Here is a 14594-nt window from a genome sequence, read left to right on the forward strand (position 1 = left end):
GCTGGTGTCACTTGTCTGCTGTGTGACCTTAGGCAAATCATTTAACTTCTCTGGACCTCAGTTACCTCATCTGTAAATAGTGATTAAGACTGTGAACCCATGTGGGGCAACCTGATTACCTTGTGTCTACCCTCTGGCTTAGAACAGTGCCTGACACTAGTAAGTGCTTAACAAATACCATAAAAAGTACTGCAGGATGTTTTAGGGATTTAGTTCCCACTTGCAAGGAGAGTTGGCTCCTGATGTCTGAATAGGACACTGTGGGACCTCTTGGGAGTTTTCCATGCTGGATCCCTGGAAACTTGGAAACCCAGAGGCAGTCACATGGTTGGCTCATGCGTCCACCGTGCATTCTCCCTGGGGATTGGCTAAACTGGAGCCCGGTTAGGAAGTTAAGACACAAGATCGCTCTCCGATGAGCACCTTCTAGAAGGCCTAAAATACAGTGAGAAGAGGATTAAATAACTGTGGTATTTAAGTGCCTACTCTGGGCCAGGCACTGTACTGAGTCCTGGGGTGGATACAAGCAAATCGGGTTGGACACAGTCCCTGTCCCCATGGGCATTTCTGATGGGATAGAGTAAACCCAGCTCCATGGACACACCCAACTGTGAATTTTATACAGGTCAAGCTGGGATACTATTGGTCCTTGTCATTGTCTGATCTGTGCTAGTTCTGGATCATATAGGGGCCCAATCAGTAACTTAGATTCCCCCCCCCCCCCCCAAAAAAAAATTCCTCTCAATATGCTGAGAACATTATAGGCCAATTATAGTATAGATCTTTTCACTGTCCTAAAGTCCATAAATATATCTCCATTGATGGTTAGGATTTGTAAAATTTCCATCAGCTGCTAACCAAAGCTGAATCCTTGTACGCAGAGGGATTATGTGGGTGCCTGTGGGTGCAACCATCTTCATATAATTAAGCTCTGATTCATCCCTGGCTACAAGATATCTTAGATTAATTGTGCATGTACAAACAGGTATATTTAACCTCCCAGAAATGACAGAATGGAGAATCAGAATTGAAGTCAGCAGTTCCCAGAGAGATGCCTGCTGATTGTGAGTCTGCTGAGGAAAGAGCAGTGGACTGTTTAAGAGCTGATCTTGATGCATTCAGGCCTCTGAATACAGCTGCCTCCATGCAATACGATCTGGTACCTGAATGGGCTTCTTTAGTTATCCTTATCTGAGTCCTTTTTTTTTAATTTTTCTGAAGAATCACAGCCCTCTTTGACTTCCTATTCTATGCCTACAGGAGCCACCCGGGGCTACAGCCTCCATCGCTCATCCTGGCCTTGATAATGAAATGATAACTTGGCAGCCATAATTGTTTTCTCCCACATAACTCATCCCAAAGATGCCTCGGCACCGGACCTCTATTGAGTCCTGGAGAGATTCATGTTGATTGATTGGAAACTATTATGGTCTTCTTTGTCCCTACCTACACATTCTCTCTCTAGCCTAGGGCAAACAGCCAGAGCCAGTGACCATTTCATAGACAAAGCTCTGTTTTCGCCAAAGGATGGGAAACAAAGTTTGGTTTCTGGGGGGTGAATAGTAATGCCCATCCCAAGGATTGTGTTGGGGAGAAATGACAGGCTTGGGAAGTGATAGTGTTGTTAGCAGAGGCCAAGCCCAAGGCAGCATGGTGTAGTGGATAGAGCGTGGGCCTGGGAGTCAGAAGGACCTGGGTTATATTACTGGCTCCACCACCTGTCTGCTGTGTGACCTTGGGCAAATTGCTTAACTTCTCTGTGCCTCAGTTACCTCATATGTATAAAATGGGGATTAAGATTGTGAGCCCAATGTGGGACAGGGACTGTGTCCCACTCAATTAACTTGTATCTATCCCAGTCCTTAGAACAGTGCTGGGCACATAGCACTTAACAAGTACCATTATGATTATTATTTCCTTCAAGCAGTATTCAAGAGGGAGGTCCTAATGCCCCCATGAAAATCATTCAATCTTTTAATTACATATATTGAGCACTTATGGTGTGCAAAACACTGTACTTTGGAAGAAAATCACTCCTAGGACACCTCCATGGCTTGTTCCTACCGGGACTCTGTCTTCCACAGGGGCACCAAGATCCTTGGAAGAAACATGTGCTGACTGTATTCTGGATACCCACCCTCATGGCTAGGCATAAATCATCCAACATGCCTAACTTTCTTCTCCATCTCTCGCTTTTCCTTTAGTGATGCTTCAGACCCTAAGTGATGCCTCCCTGGTGCCATTCATTCATTCAATGATATTTATTGAGCGTTTACTGTGTGTACAGCACTGTACTAAGTGCTTGGAATGTACAATTCAGGAACAGTCGGAGACAACCCCTGCCCAACAATGGCCTCACAGTCTAAAAAGGGGAGACCATCAGTACCATCAAAATAGATAATAGAATCATAGATGTATACACATCATTAATAAAATAGAGTAATAAATAATATATACAAATATACTCAAGTGCTGCTGTGGGGAAGGGAAAGGGGTAGAGCAGAGGGAGTCAGTGGGGAGAATGGGGAGGGGAGGAGGAGCAGAGGGAAAGGGAGGGCTCAGTCTAGGAAGGCCTTCTGGAGGAGGCCATGGAGGACCCAAGTGCTGGTTACTTTGTAGACAAGCACCCTCAGGGTTGGGGAGGGATTGGTGTCACCATCTTCCTTAGAAGTTCATTTACTGAGCCAGTGTAAATGTGGGTAGTTTTTTCCTATCCAGCAGATATTCTCCTTCTAAGCTCTGCTCTGATTTGTTGCTCCTGGCCATGGAGTGAGTCAGCAGTCTTCTTCAGAACAGAGAATAATCTTCCTCCTTGTTATTTGATCACAATTCATTGAAAGGAGGATTTAGACCTCCAGGCCACGACTCAGTCATTCAGCTCTCCCCCACCCCCACCTACCTAATCATGGCTTGGGAGTCAGAGGTCGTGGGTTCTAATCCCGGCTCCCCCACTTGTCTGCTATGAGACCTTAAGCAAGTCACTTAACCTCTCTGTGCCTCAGTTACCTCATAGATAAAAATGGGGATTAAAAAAAAAAGATTTGAGCCCCACGTGGGACAATCTGATTACCCGTATCTACCCCAGCACTTAGAACAGTGCTCAGCACATAGTAAGAGCTTAACAAATACCACAATTATTATTATTATTAATCTCCTACTATAACCCAGCCTGCACATGTCACTCCCCCAACACCAACCTAATCACCTCAATCTTATCTGTTTTACCTGAGTTCTCTTTCTGGCCTGGAACTCCCTGCCCCTTCATACCCAACAAACCACCTCTTCCTTCCTTCAAATCCCAACTAAAATCATATCTCTTCCAATAAACTTTCTGTCTCCTTACTAACCCTTCATTTCCCCCCTCTATTCAACCTCAGACAGTCAGGCAGTCAATCATATTTATTGAGCACGTAGTCTGTGCAGAGCACTGTACTAAGTGCTTGGGAGAGTATGATGTAACAGAAACATTCCCTGCCTACAATGAGTTTACCGTCTAGAGGAAGAGACACAGTCTAGAGAGGGAGACCTCCTCAATGCATTGTCTAAGCACCTGGGTCTGTACCCTTTAAGAAGTTTGATACTCACCGGCCCCCCAAAGGCACTTATGAAATAACCTTATACTCTACTGTTTCTCCAATATGCATGATCTTTTAACATCTGTCTCTCCACTAGTCTGTAAATTCCTTGAGGGCAGAGATCATGTCTACCAAGTGAATTGCATTAAACTCCCCCAAATGCTTATTACAGTGCTCGATACACAGCGAGTGCTTAGTGAATATCACTGATTGATTGATTGATTATGACTCTGTCTGTTGCCCAAGCACCAGATAGAATGATCAGTAGCACCCAGGACAGTACACATCCAGTTGACACAAACCAGATCAGAGAGAATCCAGATAATGGGTCCTGCAGACATCAAAACTCGACAGCCCCAAATCTTGCAAAGCATTTCTGATTCTTAGTGAGAAAAGAAAGAAAGAAAAAAAATAGCCCTTGCCTTTTTCCGCTCCTTAGATTTAAAGATGCAGCTCACCTTTTGGACATGCCATCTGATTTCCAACTGGGTTTATTTAATCTGAGGAAGTTTCTTCCCCCTGAAAAAGCTGCAGCTCCTGAGTCTAAGGGTTGGGGATTTATCACCCAGCTATTACTTTGTAGCTTTATGATTAAATTTTCTCTTAATTCTATTGAAAAATCTATACACTGTTTGAAAACAGATTTTTCATTAGACAGTAAACCCCACACTAATGCTCTCTCTAAACCTTTAACATATCACCAAATCATATTCAGGTCTTTTTGTTTAGTGGAGGGAGGGGGAAAGGACATTTATTTCTTTGCAGTCTGAAGGAGCTATTTCATGGAAATCACCAGGGCCAGGGTGGATCTGCAGAGAAAGCTGGATAAGGGCCCTCGATCTTCAGTCAAAGCAACCTGCCATTATCTACATGGCTAAGGAAATGAAAACAAAGGAAGAGTCAAAGGTGGATTAGGGTAGGAAATCTGGAAGCTTCTGAATTCCAGCTTGCTGTGCCCTCTCTAAAGCAAGGACTTACACATCTATCACTAAGCCGCCCCTGTGGGCAGGCCTGGTGATAGAGTTACACCCAATAAGTACTCAAAACAAACCACTGATTAATTTATTATTGTCAGTAACAGAACATATTTTTCCCTCCCCTTATCCCTCCTGCAACATCTAGCACAGTGCCAATGTACCCGCAACAAAGAAGCACCATCCGACAAGAAGCAGTGTGGCCTAGTATATAGATTACAGGCCTGAGAGTCAAAAAGGACCTGGGTTCTAGTCCAGTCTTGCCACTTGCCTGCTGGGTGACCTTTGGCAAGTCTCTAAAGTTCTCTGTGCTTCAGTTACCTCGTCTGTAAAATGGGAATTGAGACTGGGAGCCCTATATGGGTTATGGACTGTGTCCAACCTCATTAACTTCTATCTACCAGAGCTCCTAGTACGGTGCCTGGAACACAATAAACGGTTAACTAATAACATAAAAAAGTGCCTCTATCCTAAAGATTTCCTATCCCCAGTGAAAAGGCAGAAAAGTATATGGCTCGTGTTCATCCCATTAACAGAATGTTCTTCTCTCTTCCTTCCTGGCACAAGTAATTAAAGTATCATCCATGTGTTGATTATAGTTTTTAAAACTAAATCCAGTAATGACAATATAATGCCACTTCAGAATGAATGTCACTGCTAGTTGAGGATGTTAGAAGTTAATGAACAGTGTGAGCAGTCCACATGCTACTCTGAACAATGGTATTTTGCTGCGCTTAATGGTGACAGGAATAATAACGTGTTGTTCCTTTGCCCATCAGTATTCTGACAACACGTGTGCCTCAGACATCGCTGATCAGAAGCTGCTGCCTATTCCGCTCATTAAGTGAAAACAAAACAAGAAAACCAACTGAAGAAATGCTACATTTCAATCCTGGAGATCACATCTAGGTACGAATCTGGAAACCCAATGATTGTGCCATGGGGTTCTTGCCAACCGAGCTCTGCCTCCACTCCCTCCCTTCTCCACTCTAATAATAATAATAATAATAATTGTGGTAATTGTTAAGTATTTACTTTGTGCCAGGCAATGTACTAAATGTTGGGGTGGACACAAGCAGATCGGGTTGGACAGAGTCCCTGTCCCATGTGGGGCTCACAGTCTCAGTCCCCATTTTACAGATGAGGGAACTGAAGTTCAGAAAAGTGAAGTGGCTTACCCAAGGCCACACAGCAGATAGTGGCGGACCCAGTTATTAGAACCCATGATCTTCTGACTCTAGGCCTTATTCTAGCCCCTATGTCATAGTGCTTCTCTGTCCCTGTCTACATCCTGTTCTCTTCTGGTTTATAAGCAGGGGAACAGTATTCCTTCTTCTTCCTAACCGTAGCTCGTAGAATGCTATGGCTTTTTGTGCCTACCTCTCCCTGCTTAATTCCAATTCAAGGACACAGTTCAGAATCTTCATAGAGAACAGAAAATGCTGAATCAACAGAATAGTTAATTAAATCTTTATGTAGTCTGGAAACTGTGCTTGTTTGGAAACCAGAGACGAGCACAGAAGAGCTAAGGGTGTTGGTTGGTTCTTTCTTAACCAGAACAGTGGGTGTCCCGGAAAGCAACTAGTACACAGTTCCCTCAGGCATCCTGGGTATCTCTATCAGAGATTGAGTCCAGGGCTGACTGACTGGATGATAGCTCAGAATTGTTTTTTTTTTTAATGGGGGTTCAGGGCTTACTAGGTGCCAGCCATTGTACTAAGTGCCGGGGTCTTGTCTTATGCTGTCGAGTCATCTCTGACCCATAGCAATTCCATGGACACATCTCTCCCAGAATGGCCCACCTCCATCTGCAATTATTCTGGTAGTGTCTCCATAGAATTTTCTTGGTAAAAATACAGAAGTGGTTTACCACTGCCTTTTTCCGTGCAGTAAACTTGATGTCCATCCTTGACTCTCTCCCACGCTGCTGCTACCTAGCACAGGCGAGTTTTAACTTGTAGCAGATTGCCTTCCACTCTCTAGTCACTGCCCAAGCTAGGAATGGAATGGGTATGCCTCTGCTTGACTCTCCCTCCCAAAGTCAAGACTGGTAGAGTACTGAGATGGTAAGAGCTGGGGTAGATAGAAGCTAATCAGGTTGGAAATAGTCCATGTCCCACATGGGGTTCAGTCTTCATCCCCACTTTGCATGTGAGTTAACTGAGGCACCCAGAAGTTAAGTGACTGACCCAAGATTACATGACAGACAAGGGGTGGATCTGGGATTAGAACCCAGGTCCTTCTGACTCTCAGGCCCATACTCTAACTATTAAGGCATTATGTTCTGACCAAACAGCACTCTCCAAATTCCAATAATTTTTTTCTATCCAGCTCTTGTTTAATTTTAGAGACCTGACTATCATTTCAGGGACACTGTTCTCTTCTGGGCCCCAGAATGATGATTGCTTCATTTATAATTCAAATCAAAACCATATAAAGCACAGGCAAACTTTCCAATAATTTTTTTTTTTTTAGAAAAAATTGTTTTTCCTAGCTAGGATCAGGAAATTCATTATTTTTACTCATATTGCGAGAATGAGCAATTTGAGATTTATATTCCTTTAAAATGCTGAATGCATTGAAATGTGTATAATGAGCAGGAACATCTTCAGCGAATAGCAATATTCTAACTTCATCCTTTCTTCTAAACCGATTTAACAGTTATTGACTTGAAGTTGCAAGATGCATTAAGAAAACCCAATCTCTGAGCTCCAGTTGAAAGAATTGTTCCAGGTTAGAAAGTGTTCTTTGTAACCTTTGTATGTTATTGATTTTCTTAATCCATTATGGGATATTAAATGCAGTATCTGTATTACAGTATTTATAAAAGACATATTACATTATGAGTAGGATACCTTGACCCAACAGACCCCAAAGATAGATCATATATATTTTCATCTTCTAAGGAGAACACAATAGAAAAACCCATCACAGACTTTCTCCAGGTGAGTAAAGGTGGAATGCACCTTTTTTAAAAACTTGGAGAGGAAAATGTGAAGCCACTCAACAAGATTTTATTTAATCTCTACAGGATGCCCACCACTGCAGCTTGGGTTAGTAATTAAGAACATAGGCAGACAGCGCTTAGAACAGTGCTTAGTGGTTAGAATGGTGCTTGGCACATAGTAAGCACTTAACAAAGATCACAATTATTATTATCATTATGGATGGTCAGTCAAGCGTGTTTATTGAATGCTTACTGTGAAGATCACAGGACTTAGAGCTTGGGACAGTACACTATAACAGGCTTGTTCCTGCCTGCTATGATGTTATAGAAGGGTATTTCATTTATTCATTCAATCATATTTATACTGAGCGCTTACTGTGTGCAGAGCACAGTACTAAGCTCTTGGAAAGTACAATTCAGCAACAAATAGAGACAAATCCTGCCCACAATGGGCAGACAGTGGGGAGACAGACCTCAAAATAAGTAAACTGTCATCAGTAGCATCACTATAAATGAATAGAATTATAGATATGTACACACCATTGTGTGCATTAAGCCAGTCGGGGGTTCCGTCTGTGTCAGGTCCCACTTAGAAGAACCAAGAACTGGTTGCCCTCCTGGACCCCCCACCCTCAGAATTAGAAATGGATCATCCAACACCCTCTAACTCTCCTATCTCCATCCCTGACTTTCCCTCCAGCCACCAACATGGACTGCTCATCCATTGCCCTAACCAAACTTCTCTGGGACTGATAAATACGGCAGATAATCAAATGGCTTCTAACTTCAGGCAAGCCGGAACAAGGCAAATAGTAGTCTGTTGATTACTCAGTATCCCTGTTTCTATTATCATCCGTCTCTATTGCATATCAGCTGCTCTATCTTTCCAGCCAGCCAACTGAAATTTCACTAAGGAGGGACCTACGACATTACAAATGAAGGACTTAGGAGCTTGCAGTAATCGGAGATATTTATAATACCGTTAATGAATATTCGTGGCAACCCCATTTATCACTTGAAAAAATAGCAATAAATGGTAGTTCATGCTGTTGTCCAAAGCCCGAGAAGTAAATTGATTAATTAAAAATGTGCAAGCTCCCAGCTGCAGTACTTTAATTTATAAACAAAGTGCCAATACAGGCAAAAGTAATGTATGCTAATCACCCTCCAGTGTCCTGATCTTAAAAAGTTTCTCAGAATTAGCCCCAAAGAAACGCAGGTTGTACCGTACCCATCCAGGCAGAGGAAGAAAGTATTTACTGAAACTCCCCAAATATTGAATCCAGGACCTTTTTGCCTTTTTTGAGGGGGGAGGGAGTAGCAAGAAGGGACTAATTTTAAAAGCATGAATTGATCTGGTGTAGAGAACTAAAATACCACTTTCATGTCAATAGTGAACAATTAATTTACATTGAAACACTAAATATTGCCCTCAGTAAAGAAATAAGCAAAGACATTCCCCTCATCCTCCCTTACTAAATGAAGATGGAGTGCCACCCCTGTCCCTTGAATGATCTATGGGCAGGGCATTCATCTTGCTCCCAGCTAGTCAAAGATCAGATTAACTCAGGGCACCTAGGCAGCTGGAGGGCACCAACACAGGAAACTTTCAATCAATAATAATAATAATAATTCTGACATTTGTTAAGCACTTACTATATGTCAGGCACTGTCCAAGCCCTGGGATGGATACACGCAAAATGGGCTGGACACAGTCCTTGACCTATGTGGGGTTCAAACTCTCAATTCCCACTTTACAGATGAGGTAACTGAGACACAGAGAAGCGAAGTGACTTGCCTAAGGTCACACAGCAGACAAATGGCAGAGCCGGGATTAGGATTCATGAACTTTTGACTCCCAGGCCCATGTTCTATCCATTACTCCATGCGACTCCTAAGTTCTGTGAGACTCTCAAATTCAGCCAAAGTCAGGCATTTGTTCTCTTCCAAAGCTCACAATTGCACAGCAACTGCCTGCACATGCTCCCTCTCTCTTTTACTACCTGAATAGTGCAGAAACCAGAATGAATAAGTGAGCTTCAAGGGCCAACTCTAAGCCTATCGGTCACTAAGTTTACCCTCTTGGCTTCCCCAGGAGGCGTGTTCATTAAGGGCAGAAAGCACTAGACTCTGAGAAGATAGTCTCCAGTTAACTGGAGTCCCGGTGCAGCCGGAAATTCTCCCGGTGCTTTCAAAGAAGCTCAAAGATACGGAAATGCTCCATTCCATTGATCAGCTGTGCTCTGTCCCTATAAAAAGCCCATCAGTCACCATCCCAGTATTAGAGCTTTCATTATAGGTTACAGTATTTCTACTTTAGGCTTGTCAGGAATGCTGGGGTAATGAAGAGAACTAAGAAAAGCTGAATCTACGGTGCATTGTCAGCCTTCCCATCATGTCCACCATCAGCTGTAGCAGCCTCATCATTTATTCAGTGCTTCCACAGTGCACCAAATGGACCTTGGCGTAAATGTAATCCTGGAGACGGAAGCAGAGGCTTTCATAGGCCTCTTCTTGTTACTGTTGTCAGCCTTTTGGCTATTCTCCTGGAATTTTCCATTTTTCCCACTTTGTAGCTATTACCCAACTACCTCCAATAGCGGAGAAAAGGGGAGAGATGGGTAATACAACACAGTAGCTAATACAGAGCAAGCAAAGATGACTTTCATCCCAAACTAGATCATGCCAATTCCGGTTTGGATAATAGGAGGCTGTTATGGATGGCAAGACTTCACTGTGAGAGATGTCAAAGGCAGGTGGGTTTGGACAGCAACCACAGATAATCTCCACAGAAAATCAATGGTTAATGAGAAGCAAGTTGGACTAGGGGAAAGTGCATGGGCCTGGGAGTCAGAGGACCTGGACAGTAATCCTGGCTTTGCCACTTACTTCCTATGGCAGAGCCTCCTGCAAGTCAGGTTGTTTCTCTGTGTCTCAGTTTCTTCATCTGTAAAATCCCAAATCCCTTAGACTGTGAGCCCATATGGGATGGGGACTGTGTCTGACTGCATCATATTTACCCCAGGCCTTACTGCACTGCCTGGGACATAGAATGGTCTTAACAAATACCACAACCATTATTATCATTATAACCCAATCAGGGACAGTTGAGAGTTGACTGGAAGTTTAATTAGGCATACATATTCTTTCTTAGATGAAATTTTGGTATCAGAAAACTCATTCTGTATGAAGCAGTCAGTGAAACTAATAGGGGAAAGGAGAATAGATTAATGATGTTGGGCTTTTGGTTGACTGATGAATCTTAATTTATTTAAGCAGATTTGACTACCTAGAAATAATGATTTCAGAATTCTGAACCATTATAAAGTCAGTTGAGGTAGAAACCCCATGCTCAAATTTTCCAGAAGAAATTCACTATTTCCTTTGAACTTCAGCTCTACCCTTGGGAATGATTTTTTTTTTTTTTAATGGCACTTGTTAAGCAGTTACTTTGTGCCAGGCATTGGATCAAGCACTGGGGTAGGTACAAGCTAATCAGCTTGGATACACATATCCTACATGGGGCTCATGGTATTCATCCCCATTTTAAAGGTAAAGTGACTGAGGCACAGAGAAGTTAAGTGATTTGACCAAGATCACACAGCAGACAAGTGGTAGAGCTAGGATTAGAATCCAGGTCCTTCTGACTTCCAGGTCCATGCTCTATCCACTAGGCCATGCTGCTTCTCAATCATCCCAATCATTCTCTCTGGACTGTAAGCTCCTTGTTGCCTTGACTCTACTCTATCTTTCTCTCCCAAGCCCTTAGTTCAGTGCTCATCACACAGTAAGAGCTCAATAAATACCATTCACTGAATGTGCTCAGGAATTGTGTCAACAACTCTGTTGAATTATACTCTCTCAATCAATCGATCAATCGGATTTACTGAGCACCTACTGAGTATAGAGCACTGTCCTAAGCATTCGTTCATTCAGTCATATTTAGTGAGCACTTACTGTGTGCAAAGCACTGTACTAAGCACTTAAGCACTTGGGAGAGTACAATAAAGCAGAGTTAGTAGACACTTTCCCTGACTAACAAACTTACAGTCTAGAGATGAAGGCTTAGTACTGTGCTCTGCACACGATAAGTGCTCAATAAATACCATTGATCGACTTATTAGTTCTCCTTTCTCACCAAGGAAGAGCTCAATCCTTCATTTTGGATAAGACTTACTCAGAGTTGTGAACCATAACTTCGAATATTTCTTAAGTGAAGGGTTTTCAGTCTTCTCCAAAATGTTCCTCTTTCCAATTTAGTACACAAATGACATTTTGTACCAAGAAAAATGATTTTTTCTTTAAAAAAGCCTCTTAAATGCTCAACATACAATGGAGCATTGTGCATTTGACAGAAAGTATTAAGAAGTTTTGAAACAGCAAAATATTTCCTTCTACAGCATTAGAGGATGGCGTTGGAGGGAAAGATTGAAGTTTCACAGTCAAGCTGATTAAAGGCATTCTATCTCATTTGCGTTCTGCTTCAGCAGGAAAATCATCCCCAGGTTCGGTTTACTGCTTTTAGACCCACGTGGGTTGATGCGTTTACAGCTGGATCTAGGGAGAAGTGACAGCCTACAGGTCGCTTCCTGGAGCTAACCTGTGGGTCACGGATTTATCCTACTATTGTCACATACATCCCTCAGATTCTGCATGAGATCCTGTTGCCTATTATTTCCACAAGATTCTTGAATATCTTCAGTTGTCTGTCTGGCATTCTGTTGGTTATCCTACCTGTTTGGGCATCTGTCTTCTTGTCGGATATTGTCTACTACACTATGAAGCGTCTGCATTTTTCTGTAATCTGTAATTCTTTGCCTGTGCAATCTGACCCAACTCCCTTAACTGCTCTGGGCCTCAGTTTCCACTTCTGAGGGATTCAATACCCGATTTCTCTCTCCAACTTAGACTGTGAGCCCCAAGTGGGTCAGGGATTATGTCCAACCTGATCTTTCTTGGATCTACTCCAGCATTTAGTAGAGTATTTGGCCCATATTAAACACTCAACAAGTATCGCAGTTATAATTAATAGTATTATTTCTACAAGTGTATTTGTGTCTGCCAGTCAGACTACCTGCACGACTATCTGTCTCCGTGAAATGTCCATCTTTCCATGTTACTATCTCTCTGTCTCTGTGCTTGTCTTCCTACCTGTCCCTCCTCTGGTCCTGTGGGTCCTCCCTTCCTCCTTCCCTCATGCTCAGAGCGTGGGGATGTAAGGAAGACACAGGGTCTCGGGGCTTTCCTGGCAGTGACAGTTGTTTGAGGGGTGGATGCCCAGGGCCACGCTAGCAGATTGATGCTCTCTCCTCCCCTGGGCGTAGCAAGGGACAAAAGAGAGGAATTCCAAGGGTAGAGGTACAGTTTGGCCTAGTGGACAGAGCACATGCCTGGCAGTCAGAAGACTGCTCAGTCTAATACTGGCTCAGTCACTTGCCAGCTCTATGACCTTGGGCAAGCCACTTAACTTCTCTAGGCCTAAATTTCCTCATCTGGAAAATAGGCATCCAACGTGGGACAGGGACCGCATCCAACTCTATTAAGTTGCATCTACCCCAGTGCTTAGAACAGTGTTTGGCACATAATAAGCACTTAGCACCATTATTAGTATTATTATTAGTAATAGTAGTAGTAATAGAGTTGGGGCAAAGTTGGGCTGGAGAAGCCCAGAAATGGATGACTTTTTCTACCCTCACCACACAATGACCTAATTCATCATCCTCGTGTGCCCTTTCCCTAGAACGGAGCTGCTCAATTTGGAAGACGCTGAATCTGTTTAGTGCATTTGGAGTGTTGTTGAGGTGAAGAAGTAGAGAGAAGGTGCGAAGTAGCAGGAACATGATGGAGAAATTGGTGACAAACTGATGAAATCCTTAGCTGTCCTATTTAAAGGGGAAAATCAGTAAATGAAGGATGAAAATGTATTTACCGAGAAGCCATTTTCCAATAAGTAAATCTCTCCTAGCCCTACAGAACTGCAGGAGGAAAGAGGGGCTTTACACTGGAAGGCAGGCTACCTGGAAACCTATGAGGGTCTGGTTGTTTACAGAGTCAAGGAGACACTTAATAATAATGATAATAATAATTGTGGTATTTGTTAAGAGCTTACTATGTGCCAGGCACTGTACTAAGCACTGGGGTGGATACAAGCAAATCAGGTTGGACACAATCCTTGTCCCACATAAGACTCACAGTCTCAATCCCCATTTTATAGATGAGGGAAATGAGGCACAGAGAAGTGAAGTGACTTGTCCAAGGTCTCACGGCAGACATGAGGTGGAGCAGGGATTGGAACCCATGACCTCTATCCACTGACTCCCAGGCCTCTGCTCTATCCACTATGCCATACTGGTAAGATGAACTGAACAAAGAAAGGTGACATGCTATGGGTTCTTTTCTGTGACCTTCCCACTAGATTTCAGTTCCTCATGGACCGGGGTCAAGTCTACCAACTGGGCCTAGGAAAGTACTCTGCATACAGTGAGTGCTCACTGAAGAAGAGAATTATTCATTCATTCCATCATTCATTCATTCAATCATTTATTAAGCACTTACTGTATGCAGAGCACTGTACTAAAGTACAATACAGCAATGAAGAGTGATAATCTCCGCCCAAAATGAGCTCACAGTCTAGAGGGAGAGATGAGGCATGGCTTAATGGATAGAACACGGTTCTGGGAGCTGCACAGGCATGGGAGTCAGAAGGTCATGGATTCCAATTCTGACTCTACCACTTCACTGCTGTGTGAACTTAGGCCGGTCATTCTCAGTCTCCTTCGCTGGCGCCTCCTCCCCCTCCCATCCTTTAACTGTTGGAGTTCCTCAAGGGTCAGTTCTTGGCCCTCTTCTGTTCTCCATTTACACTCACTCCCTCGGTGAACTCATTCGCTCTCACGGCTTTGACTACCATCTCTACGCAGATGACACTCAGCTCTACATCTCCGCCCCTGTACTCTCCCCCTCCCTTCAGGCTCGCATCTCCTCCCGCCTCCGGGACGTCTCCACCTGGATGTCGGCCCACCACCTAAAACTCAACATGAGCAAGACTGAGTTCCTCATCTTCCCTCCCAAACCCGGTCCTCTCCCAGACTTCCCTAT

General features: G+C 43.4%; 1 long non-coding RNA gene across 2 annotated transcripts in view; it reads left to right on the forward strand.

Moving 5' to 3' along the window:
* Positions 1-13386, forward strand: part of LOC114809214 — a 49624-nt gene extending 36238 nt beyond the window's left edge. For both annotated transcript variants that reach the window (XR_003756975.2, XR_003756976.2), the window contains exons 2-4: positions 5329-5458; positions 7211-7282; positions 13237-13386. This is a non-coding gene — a long non-coding RNA (uncharacterized LOC114809214). The remainder of the gene's footprint in view (positions 1-5328; positions 5459-7210; positions 7283-13236) is intronic.
* The last annotated feature ends 1208 nt before the right edge of the window (positions 13387-14594 follow it).

The sequence above is a fragment of the Ornithorhynchus anatinus genome, chromosome 2 (assembly GCF_004115215.2).
Source record: "Ornithorhynchus anatinus isolate Pmale09 chromosome 2, mOrnAna1.pri.v4, whole genome shotgun sequence".
Taxonomy (NCBI): domain Eukaryota; kingdom Metazoa; phylum Chordata; class Mammalia; order Monotremata; family Ornithorhynchidae; genus Ornithorhynchus; species Ornithorhynchus anatinus.